Source organism: Lithobates pipiens, unplaced genomic scaffold (genome assembly GCF_037356315.1).
Source record: "Lithobates pipiens isolate NorthernLeopardFrog02 unplaced genomic scaffold, aLitPip1_a1.2 Scaffold_19, whole genome shotgun sequence".
NCBI lineage: Eukaryota > Metazoa > Chordata > Amphibia > Anura > Ranidae > Lithobates > Lithobates pipiens.
Window position 1 is genome coordinate 597,666,087 of NW_027507764.1, and position 18,573 is coordinate 597,684,659.

The following is an 18,573-nucleotide window of genomic DNA, read 5'->3' on the forward strand; positions in this document are numbered from 1 at the left end:
GTGGTTGGCAGTTGTCAACGGAGGTCAGCGGTTGTCAGCGGGAGTCAGTGGAGGTCATCGGGGGGTCGGCGGTTGTCAGAGGGGATCAGCGGTGGTTAGCGGTTGTCAGTGAAGGTCAGCGGTTGTCAGCGGGAGTCAGTGGAGGTCATCGGGGGGTCAGCGGTTGTCAGAGGGGATCAGCGGTGGTTAGCGGTTGTCAGTGAAGGTCAGCGGGGGTCAAGTGAGTCATCGGCGGTCAGCAGTTGTCAGAGGGGATCAGCCAGGGTCAGCGGTGGTTAGCGGTTGTCAGCGAAGGTCAGCGGTTGTCAGTGGGGGTCTGTGGAGGTCATCGGGGGGTCAGCGGTTGTCAGAGGGGATCCCGGGGGTCAGCGGTGGTTAGCAGAGGTCAGCGGTTGTCAGTGGGGGGTCTGTGGAGGTCAGCGGGGGGGTCAGCGTTGTCAGGGGGGGTCAGCGGTTGTAAGCGGGGGTCTGCGGTGGTCAATGGAGGTCAGCGGGGTCCGTTGTACAGTTGTCACCGTATCCCTTTATACCTGAAACACATATGAATGAGGTTTTGGGGCTGATTTAATGCAGAAAAGACACCAAGTGAGTTTTTTACCCCCTTATTCAGACACGGAACCCCTGTAATTCATATGTTCCTCTTTATAGGGATGAGATGCCAACTTTATTCCCCCTACCATAATCATTAGCCAGGACCCGCTGCTGCAACCATTGGGGGAGGAGCTGCTCGCAGTACATCGCAGGCATGTGGTGTATTTATTTTTGTATCAAATTATTATTATTTTAATATGTGTGATTTCTATTCATCATTTATACTTCGTTTTATGTATTATTTTATTTTAAATGTATGTTTTTTTTTTTTATTATTATAGAATTGTTAATATTATTTATTAAAATTTATTTATTTCATTATTTAATGTATCAAATTATTATTTTATGTGTTTTTCTATTGATTATTTATACCTTGTTTTTTTTTTTGCACAATAGTTCATTTATTATTGATTTATTTTACTTCTTTATTCCTTATTTATCCGTTTATTCGTTTCCCGCCATTTTGTCCTGTGTGTGAGGCGTGTTTATCTTCCGCCAAATGGCGGTGTTTCGTCAGATTTGACGAGATTCCGTTGTCGCCATCTTGGTACACCCCGCACTCCTCTATAGTAAGGACACAGTGAGAAGGGGAAAGCGGACATCTTGTTACACCCACCGGAGTTTTGCATTTTACACTTATTTATAACAGTAAAGTGAGTTTATATCGTGATATTCAGGACTCAGAGCTCCGTCCGATTGGTTAGATGTTGAATTTTTAAAGCAGCGGTGAGCCAGATCATCTCACAGGTTTACTAATCTGACAGAAGGTCGCTGCTTTAAAATTCAACATCTAACCAATCGGACGGAGCTCTGAGTCCTGAATATCACGATATAAACTCACTTTACTGTTAGAAATAAGTGTAAAATGCAAAACTCCGGTGGGTGTAACAAGATGTCCGCTTTCCCTATTCTCAATGTATCCTTACTATGGAGGAGTGCGGGGTGTACCAAGAGGGCGATGGTACGTCACTTTCGTTGCATATTCTTATAGGTCGCCAAATCCGATGAAACACCCGGGATGCCATTTTACATTATAAAACAACAGAACTGTCTACAAGAAAATGGCCGCCGGCCGATCTCCGGAAGTAGGAGAGATCGTCCTCTAGTGCTGAGAGATGTGACAGGAAATAGCCGAGATAACGTTCAGTCATCATCACAGTGTGAGCCCGTAGATTAGAGAGAGACCAGTATATACAGCAGGAGTATATATTATATACTCCCCCTGTATATATATATATATATATACATATATATATATATATAGGGGGGTATAATATATATATACATATACAGGGGGAGTATATAATATATATATATATATATATATACGGGGAGTATAAAAAAAATATATATATATGGGGAGTATATATATATATATACACGGGGAATATGTATATAGGGGGAGTATATAGTATGTATATACACAGGGGGAGTATATAGTATATATAGGGGGAGAATATAGTATATATCCAGCGGTTTAGACATTAATGGCTGTGTGTTGAGGTATTTTGAGGGGACAGGAAATTTACACTGTTATACAAGCTGTACACTCACTACTTTACATTGTAGACAAGTGTCATTTCTTCAGTGTTGTCACATGAAAAGATAGTGAGGGGTGTACTTACTTTTGTCAGATATTGTATGTATATATATTTATCTTTCACACTTTGAATGTCTTCGTATATATTTGGTATTATTTCGATCTTTATAGCGCGGTACAATGGATGGATTGTATGATTTGGGATGATCGCTCGTAGGACGTCTCACCTTTATTTCATAGGTCCATGCTGGTAAGGGGCGGAGCCTGACTCCTGGAAGGCCCCATTACTTCTATATAATAACCCTCATTAGGGTGTAGTAAGATGGCTGCCGTGGGCGCATACCATGTTGCGCATGCGCTCTGTGTTTGCTGTGTGATGTCCCTGAGCTCAGAGAAACCACACCCTCCGGAGCTTATTGCCCCATCGATACGCCTATCTGGCTACCTCCCCCCTCCATCACCATGACTACAAGAGATGGACTGTGGGGGGCAGGGAGGCATCACATATACCCAGGAAAGAGGCTCCCCCTCCCCCCCACACACTTTTTGTCACATTTAGCAGCCTAAGAAGAGGGGCTTCATTACAGAGGAGGATGAACCTGCAATGGCTGCACCGGCGCAGTGACGTCACGCTATGCTGACATAGCAACCAACCATGGAGGCACCAGGGATACTGATTGGAGGATTGGAATAGGAAACTCGTTCATTGGTCAGCTGGGAGTGTCGGGGGTTTCATCTCTTCTCTATGAATTGGGGGTACATTGTGTCTGTGGCCCCAAAATTACCGACAATTTCTGTTTCCTAATCCATTCCACTAATATCATTGCAGCATCCGCCATTTTATTCTCCAATAGGGAAATGGGTGCGAAGATTAGACCCGCCCACCAGAATATTAGACCCGCCCATCAGAAGCTTAGACCCACCCACCAGATGATTAGGCCCACCAGAACATTAGAACCACCCACCAGAAGATTATACCCACCTACCAGAACATTATACTCGCCCCCCAGAAGATTATACCCGCCCACCAGAAGATTAGAACCACCCACCAGAAGATTATACCTGCCCATCTAAACATTAGGACCACCCACCAAAACATTATACCCGCCCACCAGAAGATTAGAACCACCCACCAGAAGATTATGCCACCCACCAGAACATTATAACCACCCACTAGAACATTAGGACCACCCACCAGAAGATTATACCCACCCACCAGAACATTATACCCGCCCACCAGAAGATTAGAACCACCCACTAGAACATTAGGACCACCCACCAGAAGATTATACCCACCCACCAGAACATTAGGACCACCCACCAGCACATTATACCCGCCCACCAGAACATTATACCCGCCCACCAGAAGATTAGAACCACCCACCAGAACATTAGGACCACCCAAAAGAATATTAAGACCGCCCACCAGAACATTAGGACCGCCCACCAGAACATTAAGACCGCCCACCAGAACATTAGGACCACCCACCAGAACATTAGGACCACCAACCAGAACATTAGGACCGCCCACCAGAACATTATACCCGCCCACCAGAACATTAGGACCACCCACCAGCACATTATACCCGCCCACCAGCACATTAGGACCACCCACCAGCACATTATACCCGCCCACCAGAAGATTAGAACCACCCACCAGAACATTAGGACCACCCACCAGAACATTAGGACCACCCACCAGAACATTAGGACCACCCACCAGAACATTAGGACCGCCCACCAGAAGATTATGATGAGCCCTGGTCATGGAGTAAAAGAAGCAGCCGGAAACATCCAGCACACGGACCCGCCCACCAGAACATTAGGACCACCCACCAGCACATTATACCCGCCCACCAGCACATTAGGACCACCCACCAGCACATTATACCCGCCCACCAGAAGATTAGAACCACCCACCAGAACATTAGGACCACCCACCAGAACATTAGGACCACCTACCAGAACATTAGGACCGCCCACCAGAAGATTATGATGAGCCCTGGTCATGGAGTAAAAGAAGCAGCCGGCAACATCCAGCACACGGAACGTATTCTATCTATCAAGTCCTCACAGTGAGTACAGCCAGCAGATTGGTTTTGGCGATGAGCCTCAGGCCGCGTACACACCAATGTCTGACAGAAAAGGTCAGACGGAAGCTTTTCATCGTATATTCCCATCGTGTGTGGGGCTTCATCTGACTTTTTATGTCAAATTCTGACAGACCTAGAAATAGAACATCTTCTAAATATTTCCGACGGAGCCGATTCCTATCGGGAAGACCGCCGGTCTGTATGATGTTCTAATGGACGAAAAACGAGGCATGCTCTGAAGCAAGTACGAGACGGCAGCTATTGACTACTGGGTATTGTACGTCCTTTTCTAGTCCCGTCGTACGTGTTGTACGTCACCGCGTTCCCGACGATCGGACTTTGGTAAGATTGTGTGCAGGCAAGACAGTTTCAGCGGAACTCCGTTGGGAAAAAACCTTCAGAGTTTATTCCGATGGGAAAACCGGTGGTGTGTACACGGCATGAGAAGATCATGTGACACCTCCGCACCTACAACACCGATTTCAGAGAGTTTATAATTATGGCGGTTGAATTTCTGTTGCGCCGTAATTATTTCATGTTCGATCGAGTCTTTTATCTGCGATGGGGGAGGGGCGTTTTTCACCATCCCTGGAGAACCTGTACATGGGCTGGTGGGAGGAGACCTCTTCTCCCAGCACAACCCAAGTTCCGGTTCTATAGTTGGCTGCAGTGGTTACATAGACGACCTTCTGATTGTATGGGACGCGCCCCGTGGACCGGCTCACCTTCGTATCCTGGAGAAAACAAAAATAATCTCTATTCAGGTTTGACAATCAGAAGGACGCCATTCTTAGATCTTGAGGCCCGTAAACACGATCAGACTTTTTGACAACAAACATTCAAATTGGCTGTTTTAAGGGAACATCCGACCCGTGTGTACGCTCCATCGGACAAATGTTTTCAGTTCAAAGTTTTGGACAACATAAGTTGGATGGATCGTGTGTACACCAAACCATCGGACTTTACAAACACGCATCCTCAGAACCAATGCAAAAGGTCAAGCAACAGTACAGAAGTTGACCAAAGGTGGCAGTAAAGAGCAGAAAAACTACGTGATTTGGTGAAAGTTGGCTGAAAAAGTCCGATCGTGTGTATGCAATACAAGTTCACGACCAACGCCCTTTGTGCAAAAGTTCACAGGAAAGTATGTATAAAGTCCGATCGTGTGTATGAGGCTCAACTTTAGCGGGCTGTGCAGTCCGGGGTTTGGGTACAACATGTACCCATCGTAAGGAGTGTGCAGGCAATGCCTTGTGCCTGGCCACTAGTGGCCATCCAGCACACCCCAAACGATCCGTCCCGATGGGGGAGTTCACCAGATGTAACCGCTCCACCGAGGAAGGTTTTACCAAGGAGTGCAGCATTATGGCCTCACCGGAATACGAGGAGTGGAATATAGATGGAGCGGCCCGCCTGGCCAGGGAGAGAAATAGAATCTCCCTCCTGGGAATGCTGGTGACACAAAAACATCCACAGTAATAGTAGAAGTTCTAATGACAGGAAAACCAGTCCAGTCACTTTTCTAGCTGCCTTCTCCGTGGAATTTAACCACTTAATGACCAGAGCAGCGCGGTGTATGTCCCCTTTTTTGAAGAGGGATATCTCAGTAACGGCAGCAGCTGCTGCCACAACTGTGGTGTCCATCTCTACAGGCGGCGCTTCGGTAAACAATAATGGTGGTCTCTGCGGCGGATCCGCTGCGAGATCACCGTTATCGGTGGCGGGAGAGGTGCCACCCCCTTCCGCCGTTCTCCTGTGCCCTCTGCCGCTTACCAGAGCCATCGGCGGAGGTGAACGCATCTATCCCCTTGCTGGGTATGGAGACGAGTGAGGGGAAGGTGGCCCCCCACCCATCTCCATACCATAGCAGAGTGGAAGCGACGTCATAACGTCACTTCCACTCACACCTCTTAACCTCTTCCCGACCAGCGCACGACGATGTACGTCAATAGAATGGCACGGGCAGGCATATTGGCGTACATGTAGGTCCAATCTTTAATGCCGCCCTGCTATCGGTCGCGGGACCCGTGGACTCGATCGCCGCGGGCATCCCCGCGATCGTCTCACGGGACGTGTAAACAGCATTTCTCCATTCTGCCTAGCAACTAGTGACGCTGATCTCTGCTCCATGTGATTGTAAATGAAAGCCCAACCCCCCCCCCCCCCCCCCCACAGTTAGTAACACGCCCCTAGGAACACTTAACCCCTACACTGCCACCCACTGGTTAACCCCTTCACTGCCAGTGTCATTTACACAGGAATCACTGCATTTATATAGCACTGATTGCTGTATAAATGACAATGGTCCCAAAAATGTGTCAAAAATGTCCGATGTGTCCGCCACAATGTCGCAGTCACAATAAAAATCGCTGATCGCCGCCATTACTAGTAAAAAAATTATTAATAAAAATGCTATAAAACTATCCCTATTTTGTAAACGCTATAACTTTTGCGCAAACCAATTAATAATCGCTTATTGCGATTTTTTTAACCAAAAATAAGTAGAAGAATACGTATCGGCCTAAACTGAGGGAAAAAAATGTTTTTTTATATATTTTTGGGGGATATTTATTATAACAAAAAGTAAAAAATAATGCGTTTTTTTTCAAAATTCTCGCTCTATTTTTGTTTATAGCGCAAAAAATAAAAACCGCAGAGGTGATCAAATACCACCAAAAGAAATCTCTATTTGTGGGAAAAAAAGGACGTCAATTTTGTTTGGGAGCCACGTCGCACGACCGCGCAATTGTCAGTTAAAGCGACGCAGTGCCGAATCGCAATAAGTGGTCTGGTCTTTGACCAGCAAAATGGTCCGGGGCTGAAAGTGGTTAAAGGCACATTTTTTTTAAATGACAATTTTTTTTTTATTGTATTTTAGTGTAAATATGAGATTTGAGCTCTTTTTGACCCCCCAAATCTCATATATAACCTGTCATGATTTTTTTCTATTATAAGGGATGTTGTAATAGGAATAAAAGTGACTCAAATTATTATATATTTTTTTTAAACAGTGTAAAAATAAATAAAAAACATATACCGTATTTATCGGCGTATAACACGCACTTTTTTCCCCTTAAAATCGCGGGTGCATGTTATACGCTGATCCTCCGCGATTTCTGGGCTCTGGGCAGCTTTCAGCCGCCTTCGGCCTTTCTCGGCGGCCGAAAACCGCCGAGAGCGGCCGAAAGCCACCGAGTACGGCCGAAGGCGGCCGAGAACTACCGGGCGCCGTCGAGATACACAGGACATCTCGGCGGCGCCATTTTTAAAAATAAAACCTAAACACTGAGGGGACAACGATGCACAGGCTGCATGACAAGGCTCTCATAGATGCTTTTTACATTCCGGGTATACCATCTCTGTGCGGCGGACAGCAGTTGCCATTACATAACAGAAGGTAGGAGACTGACATTCTAACCATGCACACTCCATAGCTCTTTTTTTCCCCCCTGAGACACACATACTTACAGTGCCTTGCGAAAGTATTCACCCCCCCTTGAACTTTTCAACCTTTTGCCACATTTCAGGCTACAAACATAAAGATATAAAATTTTTATTTTTTGTGAAGAATCACCAACAAGTGGGACACAATTGTGAAGTGGAACGAAATCTATTGGGTTTTTGAAACTTTTTTAACTAATAAAAAAATGAAAAGTGGGGCGTGCAAAATGATTGGGCCCCCTTGTGTTAATACTTTGTAGAGCCGCCTTTTGCTGCGATTACAGCTGCAAGTCACTTGGGGTGTCTCTATCAGTTTTGCACATCGAGAGACTGAAATTCTTGCCCATTCTTCCTTGCAAAACAGCTGGAGCTCAGTGAGGTTGGATGGAGAGCGTTTGTGAACAGCAGTTTTCAGCTCTTTCCACAGATTCTCGATTGGATTCAGGTCTGGACTTTGACTTGGCCATTCTAACACCTGGATAGGTTTATTTGTGAACCATTCCTTTGTAGATTTTGCTGTATGTTTGGGATCATTGTCTTGTTGGAAGATAAATCTCCGTCCCAGTTTCAGGTCTTTTGCAGACTCCAACAGGTTTTCATCCAGAATGGTCCTGTATTTGGCTGCATCCATCTTCCCCTCAATTTTAACCATCTTCCCTGTCCCTGCTGAAGACAAGCAGGCCCAAACCATGATGCTGCCACCACCATGTGTGACAGTGGGGATGGTGTGTTGAGGGTGATGAGCTGTGTTGCTTTTACGCCAAACATATCGTTTTGCATTGTGAGCAAAAAGTTGGATTTTGGTTTCATGTGACCAGAGCACCTTCTTCCACATGTTTGGTGTGTCTCCCAGGTGGCTTGTGGCAAACTTTAGACGAGACTTTTTATGGATATCTTTGAGAAATGGCTTTCTTCTTGCCACTCTTCCATAAAGGGCAGATTTGTGCAGTGTACGACTGATTGTTGTCCTATGGACAGACTCTCCCACCTCAGCTGTAGTTCTGTGCAGTTCATCCAGAGTGATCATGGGCCTCTTGGCTGCATCTCTGATCAGTCTTCTCCTTGTCTGAGCTGAAAGTTTAGAGGGACGGCCAGGTCTTGGTAGATTTGCAGTGGTCTGATACGCCTTCCATTTCAAAATGATCGCTTGCACAGTGCTCCTTGGGATGTTTAAAGCTTGGGAAATCTTTTTGTATCCAAATCCGGCTTTAATCTTCTCCACAACAGTATTACGGCCCTGCCTGGTGTGTTCCTTGGTCTTCTTGATGCTCTCTGCGCTTTCAACAGAACCCTGAGACTATCACAGAGCAGGTGCATTTATACAGAGACTTGATTACACACAGGTGGATTCTATTTATCACCATCAGTCATTTAGGACAACATTGGATCATTCAGAGATCCTCGCTGAACTTCTGGAGTGAGTTTGCTGCACTGAAAGTAAAGGGGGCCGAATAATTTTGCACGCACCACTTTTCAGTTTTTTATTTGCTAAAAAAGTTTCAAATATCCAATAGATTTCGTTCCACTTCACAATTGTGTCCCACTTGTTGGTGATTCTTCACAAAACATTAAACATTTTATATCTTTGTTTGAAGCCTGAAATGTGGCAAAAGGTTGAAAAGTTCAAGGGGGCCGAATACTTTCGCAAGGCACTGTATATAGAATATGCATTTGAACCTACAGATACAGATGTTTGCATGGACTTAGCTGTTGCATAGAAAGACATCTGTATATATTTTGTATCTCCTCGGCTCTCTTGGCGCAGTCTACTGATTCTGGTGAGCGTCACACAACTTTTTCAACAGTCCTATATACTAGACTTGAGATAACCCTGGTATATATACATATATATATTCATTCAAATAGATGCCATTATTCATTTGATATCATCTCTATCCCTAGTACTGTGCATATGAAATATCTAACTATATTGACACAATTTTGAGAACCACCAGCGCCATCTTCAGAGAGTTTTGGGGTAGGACATCTTAACAATATACAACTAGTTTACAAACGTTCTCTATATATAATAGTATGCACGCCCCCCACAATGTCTCATATATGACCAGCACATATAGGCTCTATACCTGCATGGCTCCTGTTTTTAAGCACTTCTACCTTTAGCTATTTGTACTGTGCACTCTTATGTGCTCTAATCAGATATATTTAATATCAGAATATGTATACTCTGAATGCATATTTCGAAATGGTTAAATGTTCATCTAATTTATGTATATTTATTTCTCTTCTATTTTTTAAGAATGTTCCTATTGCGCCCCAGAAGAAGCGTTCTTTAACGCGAAACATGTCGGGCATTCCCCTGGGATGCTACACCAGCTCATCACCATAGTGACTATACATGCTGTGCATTCTTGTATTTGGTTGATAAATAGCCATCACATACATATATTTAGGATTGCACTATATTCAATTGTGATGTAGACCCATGTATGTAGATGCAAAAAACTGTGTAAAGTTTTTAACTCTTTGATTATGTATGTTTTTTGTCAACTTTTGAATAAATTTATATAAAAATTACCTTTTATATCTTTGACCATATACTTGGTGCCTTTAATGTCCTAAAGTCCCTATACATCCTTTTCTAATATCTATATTCATTGAGGATGATGGCACCCCCTCTATAAAATATTATATTGAGATATCCACTGCTATGCCACCAAGTGTTTCTGCTGATATCTCATTTGCCCCTATAGTTTTTTCAAGGCTGCAATGAGGACAGGCTGCATGACAAGGCTGCAATGACAACGCTGCAATGAGGACAGGCTGCAATGAGGACAGGCTGCAATGACAAGGCTGCAATGAGGACAGGCTGCAATGACAAGGCTGCAATGAGGACAGGCTGCAATGACAAGGCTGCAATGAGGACAGGCTGCATGACAAGGCTGCAATGAGGACAGGCTGCATGACAAGGCTGCAATGAGGACAGGCTGCAATGACAAGGCTGCAATGAGGACAGGCTGCAATGACAAGGCTGCAATGACAAGGCTGCAATGACAAGGCTGCAATGAGGACAGGCTGCAATGACAAGGCTGCAATGACAAGGCTGCAATGAGGACAGGCTGCATGACAAGGCTGCAATGAGGACAGGCTGCAATGACAAGGCTGCAATGAGGACAGGCTGCATGACAAGGCTGCAAATGACGCTGACGAGGCTTCAGATGGACACTGATAAGGCTGCATTGATGGGCATTTAAATGTAAGTTTTTTTTTTTCCCTCCTAAAAGTTTTTTTCCTTAAAATTCACTCCTAAACTTGGGGTGCGTGTTATACGCCGATAAATACGGTATATTTTTTTTAAAGCACCCCGTCCTGCCGAGCTCACGTGCAGAAGCGAACGCACACGTGAGCAGCGCCCGTATATGAAAATAGTGTTCAAACCACACATGTGAGGTATCGCCGCGATAGGTAGAGCGAGAGCAATAATTCTAGCCCCAGACCTCCTCTGTAACTCAAAACGTGCAACCCGTAGAATTTTTTTAAACGTCGCCTATGGAGATTTTTAAGGGTAAAAGTTTGTCACCATTCCATGACGTGTTGGGTATCAATTAACTCGGCGTAACATTATCTTTCACAATATAAAATAAAAATTGGGATAACTTTACTGTTGTCTTGTCTTTTTTTTAAATTAAAATAAAATGATTTTTTTTCAAAAAAAGTGGGCTTGTGAGACCGCTGCGCAAATACGGTGTGACAGAAAGTATTGCAACGACCGCCATTTTATTCTCTAGGGTGTTAGAAAAGAAATGTATAATGTTTGGGGGTTCTAAGTAACGGATGGAGATTTGGCACCAATACTTAAGTCAGGCTGAAGGTTTTCTGTCCCCAAGTCTGAGTCGCAGCCACATAAAAACTTGGGTGAACACTGTGAGCTCTTACATTTGTGGGAAGAACGCTCCGTTTCTGTAGTGGACACTCCAGACAACAGAAGACAGTCACCTCGTGTGCCACAGGACCGGAGTCCACGATCCTTGAATATATTAATGGTGGCTCTAGCAATGTTGTGGAATAAATGTAACAAACAATATGTGAGTTCCACCCTGAGACCTCGGGGCAGCTGGGGGGCGCAGCCTGGGGTTTCGCCGGGAAGCCGAGTGGAAGTCGGGGCAGTCGGAGAGCGGAGGAGGGCGAGATTGGCCGCATCCCTCGCCGCTCTGAACTTCTGCAATGGCTTCCCAGGGCACAGCTGCATTCGGCAATGGAGAAGGAGGGCGCCGCATGGCTCCAGGCCCAGATAGCAGCCATTGCGGCAGAACGAGAGGCGGCGGCAAGTGTGGGGACAGCGGTGACACCTCGGGCGCGGCGATCCAGGCCACTGAACGGTTCAGCCCAGACGCGAGTGGCACTCACCACCCCCCGGCGGGAGTCCAGCGCAGATGGCACCTCAGCGGGAGACCCCAGCCTCCACCCCATTGGGGGCAGAGAGAAGCAGGTACGCAGTGAAGAGTGGGGCCAGGAGGAGAGGACAGGGGACAGCAGCAGGGGGGCCAGGAAACTCTCAAGGGTCGGTGCCCACTGCACGGCGGCAGTGCCTAGAACAGGCTGTGGGAGCGGATGGGAACAAACAGCGGGGGTTGGTGAACCAGCGGGTGGGGGTCTGGCCCGTTGGGGTGGCCCCCAGTCCCAGGCACTCTAGTGGTGGTCGGACGGGAAGCCAGGACCCTGGTGGGGTCGCTGTGGGGGCACGAGAGTCAAGGAGTCGGCAGGACAGGAGGCACAGGAGCCCTCCCAGATGTGAGGGCATTGCTGGCGGGAGGGGGGCCGGGACTCTAGAGCGCAGCACAGCAGGCCCTTGGTCATTGGAGCTGGCCCATCCGGGCGTCGCACTACTGGAACACAGCCGGCTGGCGACAGTGGACGGTCGGAGGGAGAGTTGTCTGAGTCGGACGGAGGAGAGGACCAAGGATCGGCGTCAGCTATGAGTCCACGTAAAGGCGGCTGCGAGGCCTGGTCCTGGGCAGCCCGGTGAGTGTAACTCTTCTCTTACAATTTCTTCCTTGTTGTATGATTTGTTGGGATGGGGGTAGTTTGCAGGGGTTGCCAGCCGCAGGTGGGGGGAGGGGGGTCGGAACTGCAGGATTGGTAGGCCACCCCCCGCCGTTGGGGGCTCCAGATGCGAGGATGGGGCAGGAAGGCCTGGGGGGGTCTGTTACTGGGCCTCAAGGAGCTGGTGCAGAGATTTCAGCTAGCGGGGGCGACTGTGCCGGCTGCTGCCGCAGTCGTAGCGGCTAGTCATCGCCCCTCGGCGGCTCCTGGTGCGCCAGTAGCGGGGGGAGATGCCGACGAAGTCAGTTGCACCCTTGGCCGAAGGGACTTCGGATAAGGCGGTCGCTAAGGGCACGGACCTGGTGAGGTTGGCGGATTCGGCGAAGAGTGAGGTATACGTTTGCTTCGAGGGCCCACTGGGAGCACACTTGAAGTCAGAGGTGAAGGAGAAGATCTGGAAGGGTGAGTACACCGAGATTTTCACCCTGCTACCGCTGGAGAAGTTCAACCTGCATCGGGTGAAGCCAGAGGAAAGGAAGAAGGAGGGGGCGAGGAGAAGCAGAGGTACAGGTTGATCCCTCGTACCTTCTCCAATTGGCTGCAGGCATTTGCCATCTTGGCGAGCGTCGTGGGAGAAAGAACTCCGGCGCACTGCTCGGCGCTGCTTGTGTATCTGGAGGCCATTAGTGAGGCGCACAGGACGTATGGCGGTACCGCGTGGCTCCGGAACGATGAGCAATTTCGGCAACAGATGGCAGTCCGACCGTCGCTTCGCTGGAACCACAAGGACATTAGCTTGTGGATGACCCACCCGGCCAAGAAAACGTCTCACCAGACCTCCTCCTTCCATCGCTCCGTGCTCCACTTCTCAGGCCGGGTACACGCAGGAACTTCGGGGCAGAAAGGGTCCGACGGAATCATTTCCTCGGATATTACGATCGTGTGTGGGGCTTCAGATGACAGAAAACCGCTCATCAGTGTGCTGCTCCCACCAAAACCAACGCAAGGGCAGCGATTGGCTGCTGGCTATGAACTTCCTTTCTCTAGTCCCGTCGTACGTGTTGTATGTCACCGTGTTCTAAAGGATCGGACAGTTTTATTGGAACTCTGTCGGAACGTCGTGTGTATGCGGCAGAAGACTCACGTCTCCATTGTGGGTTGTTTTGGCTGTGGAGACCGGTCAGCATGGACACCCCGATAATGTTACGTCTGATCCGTGTACAGCACAAGGCCGTGTGCACACCGCCAGACGATTCTCCGGGCTGCAGGTCCTCCGAGCTCCACAAGGTGGTGATCTCACCTCTACCATAGAGACAGAAAGTCTATGGAATACAGACAGGAAGTGATGACAGGAAGTGATGCCAGGAACTGACAGGAAGTGATGTCAAGAACTGACAGGAAGTGATGCCAAGAACTGACAGGAAGTGATGTCAAGAAGAGACAGGAAGTTCCGGGTGAGAGGAGACATTGCTGGAAGAGTCAGCAGAGGAGGTAATTATTATTATTATTATTATTTATTTTATTTCAGTTACTTATATAGCGCCATCAATTTACACAGTGCTTTACATTATACAGTCACATCAGTCCCTGCCCTCAAGGAGCTGATAATCTAAGGTCTTGAACTCACATTCATACATACTGCAGACAATATAGAGAGAATCCAATCTATCAGCATGTCTTTGTAGTGCGGGAGAAAACCCACGCAGGGAGAACGTGCAAACTCCAGACAGATGGTGTCATGGTTGAGATTCGAACCAGCAACCCTTTTTACTGCTAGGCGACTGTGCCACCCGCTACACCGCTGTGCCACCCGCCACGCCGCTGTGCCGCCCGCCACGCCGCTGTGCCGCCCGCCACGCCGCTGTGCCGCCCGCCACGCCGCTGTGCCTCCCGCCACGCCGCTGTGCCTCCCGCCACGCCGCTGTGCCTCCCGCCACGCCGCTGTGCCTCCCGCCACACCGCTGTGCCTCCCGCCACGCCACTGTGCCGCCCGCCACGCCACTGTGCCTCCCGCTACGCCACTGTGCCTCCCGCTACGCCACTGTGCCGCCCGCTACGCCACTGTGCCTCCCGCTACGCCACTGTACCTCCCGCTACATCTCTGTGCCCACTGCTACGCCACTGTGCCTCCCGCTACACCGCTGTGCCTCCCGCTACACCGATGTGCCTCCCGCTACACCACTGTGCTAACCGCTACACCATTGTGCCGCCCACTGTGCCACCCTGCTACACCACTGTGCCACCCGCTACACTGCTGTGCCTCCCGCTACACCGCTGTGCCTCCCGCTACACCACTGTGCCGCCCGCTACATCTCTGTGCCACCCGCTTCATCTCTGTGCCAACCACTGTGCCTCCCGCTACACCACTGTGCCGCCCGCTACACCACTGTGCCGCCCGCTACACCACTGTGCTAACCGCTACCCCACTGTGCCACCCGCTACACCGCTATGCCTCCCGCTACACCACTGTGCCGCCCGCTGTGCCACATGCTATACCACTGTGCCACCCGCTACACCACTGTGCCGCCCGCTACCCCACTGTGCCGCCCGCTACGCCACTGTGCCTCCCGCTACACCACTGTGCCTCCCGCTACACCACTGTGCCTCCCGCTACACCACTGTGCCTCCCGCTACACCACTGTGTCTCCCGCTACACCATTGTGCCGCCCACGGTGCCACCCGTTACACCACTGTGCCTCCCGCTACACCACTGTGTCTCCCGCTACACCATTGTGCCGCCCACGGTGCCACCCGTTACACCACTGTGCCTCCCGCTACACCGCTGTGCCCCCGCTACACCACTGTGCCACCCGCTACATCACTGTGCCGCCCGCTTCCCCACTGTGCCACCCGCTACACCGCTATGCCTCCCGCTACACCACTGTGCCGCCCGCTACACCACTGTGCCACCCGCTACACCACTGTGCCGCCCGCTACCCCACTGTGCCGCCCGCTACGCCACTGTGTCTCCCGCTACACCACTTTGCCACCCGCTACACCACTGTGCCGCCCACTATATCTCTGTACCAACCGCTACACCACTGTGCCACCCACTACATCTCTGTGCCAACCGCTACACCACTGTGCCGCCCGCTGTGCCACTGTGCCGCCTGCTACACCACTGTGCCGCCCGCTACATCTCTGTGCCGCCCGCTACACCACTGTGCCTCCCGCTACACCACTGTGCCTCCCGCTACACCGCTGTGCCGCCCACTAAACCACTGTGCCGCCCACTACACCACTGTGGCGCCCACTACACTACACCACTGTGCCTCCTGCTACACCACTGTGCCGCCCACTACATCTCTGTGCCAACCGCTACACCACTGTGCCGCCCGCTACACCACTGTGCCGCCCGCTACACCATTGTGCCGCCCACGGTGCCACCCGTTACACCACTGTGCCACCCGCTACACCGCTGTGCCTCCCGCTACACCGCTGTGCCGCCCGCTACACCACTGTGCCGTCCGCTACATCTCTGTGCCACCCGCTACATCTCTGTGCCAACCACTGTGCCTCCCGCTACACCACTGTGCTGCCCGCTACATCTCTGTGCCGCCCACTACACCACTGTGCCACCCGCTACACCATTGTGCCGCCCGCTGTGCCACCTGCTACACCACTGTGCCGCCCGCTACACCACTGTGCCTCCCGCTACACCACTGTGCCGCCCGCTACACCACTGTGCTAACCGCTACCCCACTGTGCCTCCCACTACACCACTGTGCCGCCCACTACATCTCTGTGCCGCCCGCTACACCACTGTGCCACCTGCTGTGCCACCCGCTACACCACTGTGCCGCCCGTTACACCTCTGTGCCGCCCGTTACACCGCTGTGCCCCCGCTACACCACTGTGCCACCCGCTACATCACTGTGCCGCCCGCTTCCCCACGGTGCCACCCGCTACACCACTGTGCCGCCCGCTACCCCACTGTGCCACCCACTACGCCACTGTGCCTCCCGCTACACCACTGTGTCTCCCGCTACACCACTGTGTCTCCCGCTACACCACTGTGCCACCCGCTACACCACTGTGCCGCCCACGGCATCTCTGTGCCAACCGCTACACCACTGTGCCGCCCACTGCATCTCTGTGCCAACCGCTACACCACTGTGCCGCCCACTACATCTCTGTGCCAACCGCTACACCACTGTGCCGCCAGCTGTGCCACCTGCTACACCACTGTGCCGCCCGCTGCACCACTGTGCCGCCCTCTGCACCGCTGTGCCGCCCGCTACATCTCTGTGCCAACCACTACACCACTGTGCCAACCGCTACACCACTGTGCCTCCCACTACATCTCTGTGCCAACCGCTACACCACTGTGCCGCCAGCTGTGCCACCTGCTACACCACTGTGCCGCCCGCTGCACCACTGTGCCGCCCGCTACATCTCTGTGCCAACCACTACACCACTGTGCTTCCCGCTACACCACTGTGCCTCCCGCTACACCGCTGTGCCGCCCACTACACCACTGTGGCGCCCACTACACCACTGTGCTTCCCGTTACACCACTGTGCCGCCCACTACATCTCTGTGCCAACCGCTACACCACTGTGCTGCCCACTACATCTCTGTGCCAACCGCTACACCACTGTGCCGCCCGCTGTGCCACCTGCTACACCACTGTGCCGCCCGCTGCACCACTGTGCCACCCGCTACATCTCTGTGCCAACCACTACACCACTGTGCCTCCCGCTACACCACTGTGCCTCCCGCTACACCGCTGTGCTGCCCACTAAACCACTGTGCCGCCCACTACACCACTGTGCCTCCCATGCTATTATCCATTTACACCCAGTAACCCCCCTATCATGCCTGTCCTCTTCCTCCATAGTCATGTGATCATGTCCCTCCTCTTCCTCCATAGTCATGTGATCATGTCCCTCCTCTTCCTCCATAGTCATGTGATCATGTCCGTCCCCCATTCTCCTTATAAAGCAGAAAGATCAGAGGGGGGTTCATATGCTGCCATATATTGGTGCCGGGAAAGGAAAATGACGGTATTGATACAATTTTCCATTTTCCTGATGCCAGACATGGCAGCTTACATACGATACTTCATGAACTTTTGAGAGGGAGGGTTTAATGCTACAAACTTAGTCTTTATTTGACAATAGACATAGAAGCTTGGATGGTTCTCCTCCCAAACTCGACTGTAGTAAGATCTGCTGGATCCACCCTGTAGTGTTGTAAGAACATATGATGTGAGGACCAGCTTGCCTCTTTGCAGAATGTCTCCAGAGAATATCCTGCCCATGCCGCCCAAGAAGACAACATCGCCCTGGTTGAGTGAGCTCTAACCACCTCTGGAGGATCCTTCTCGGCTGTTCTATATGCCTGGTGAATAGTTTTTACTATCAAGGCAAAGATGGTTCTGGCCAAAGGCCTCTTTGCCTTTAAATTTTCATGATGATGAAAAAGTCTGTCAGAACATCTGAATGTAGACGCAGCCTGGAGATTGGCTTTGAGGACTTTTGGAATGTCCAACTCATGCAGATCAGCATCTGATTCCACTGGGAAGGCTGGAAGCACCCATTCACTGGAGAGATGAAATAGTGATGCCACTTTTGGGACAAAATGATCCAATGGTCTCAGCACAACACTGTCTGAGAAGAACACGGAATAAGGTTCTACTGCCCCCGATTCTTGGAGTTACGGCACCCTTCCCCCTGAAGTTATGGCTAATAGGAAAGCCGTTTTTAAGGTGATATCCCATAATGAACAGTCTTCTGTCATAGTATGAGGAGGGTTTGCTAGAAAATTGAGGACTACTGCCAGGTCTCCCTTCGGGAACCTATATCTCTTGGGAGGGCGTAGTCTAAGTACAGCTCTAATGAAGTGATCCACCAGCAGGTTTGCTGCCCATTTTATGGGGGTAAATGCCGAGATGGCTGAAAT

The 18,573-nt window shown here is 50.2% G+C and overlaps 1 protein-coding gene and 1 long non-coding RNA gene across 4 annotated transcripts in view; both read left to right on the forward strand.

Annotated features, from left to right (window-relative positions):
• The first annotated feature begins 1,581 nt into the window (after positions 1-1,581).
• LOC143998428 (uncharacterized) lies at positions 1,582-11,287 on the forward strand. The gene is made up of 2 exons (XR_013277921.1): positions 1,582-1,751; positions 9,926-11,287. It is a non-coding gene; the product is annotated as an uncharacterized LOC143998428 (long non-coding RNA).
• A 2,813-nt stretch (positions 11,288-14,100) lies between these two features.
• Positions 14,101-18,573, forward strand: part of LOC143997854 (uncharacterized) — a 36,732-nt gene continuing 32,259 nt past the window's right edge. For all 3 annotated transcript variants that reach the window (XM_077493687.1, XM_077493688.1, XM_077493689.1), the window contains exon 1: positions 14,101-14,160. The gene's annotated coding sequence lies outside the window, so the exon portion shown is untranslated. The remainder of the gene's footprint in view (positions 14,161-18,573) is intronic.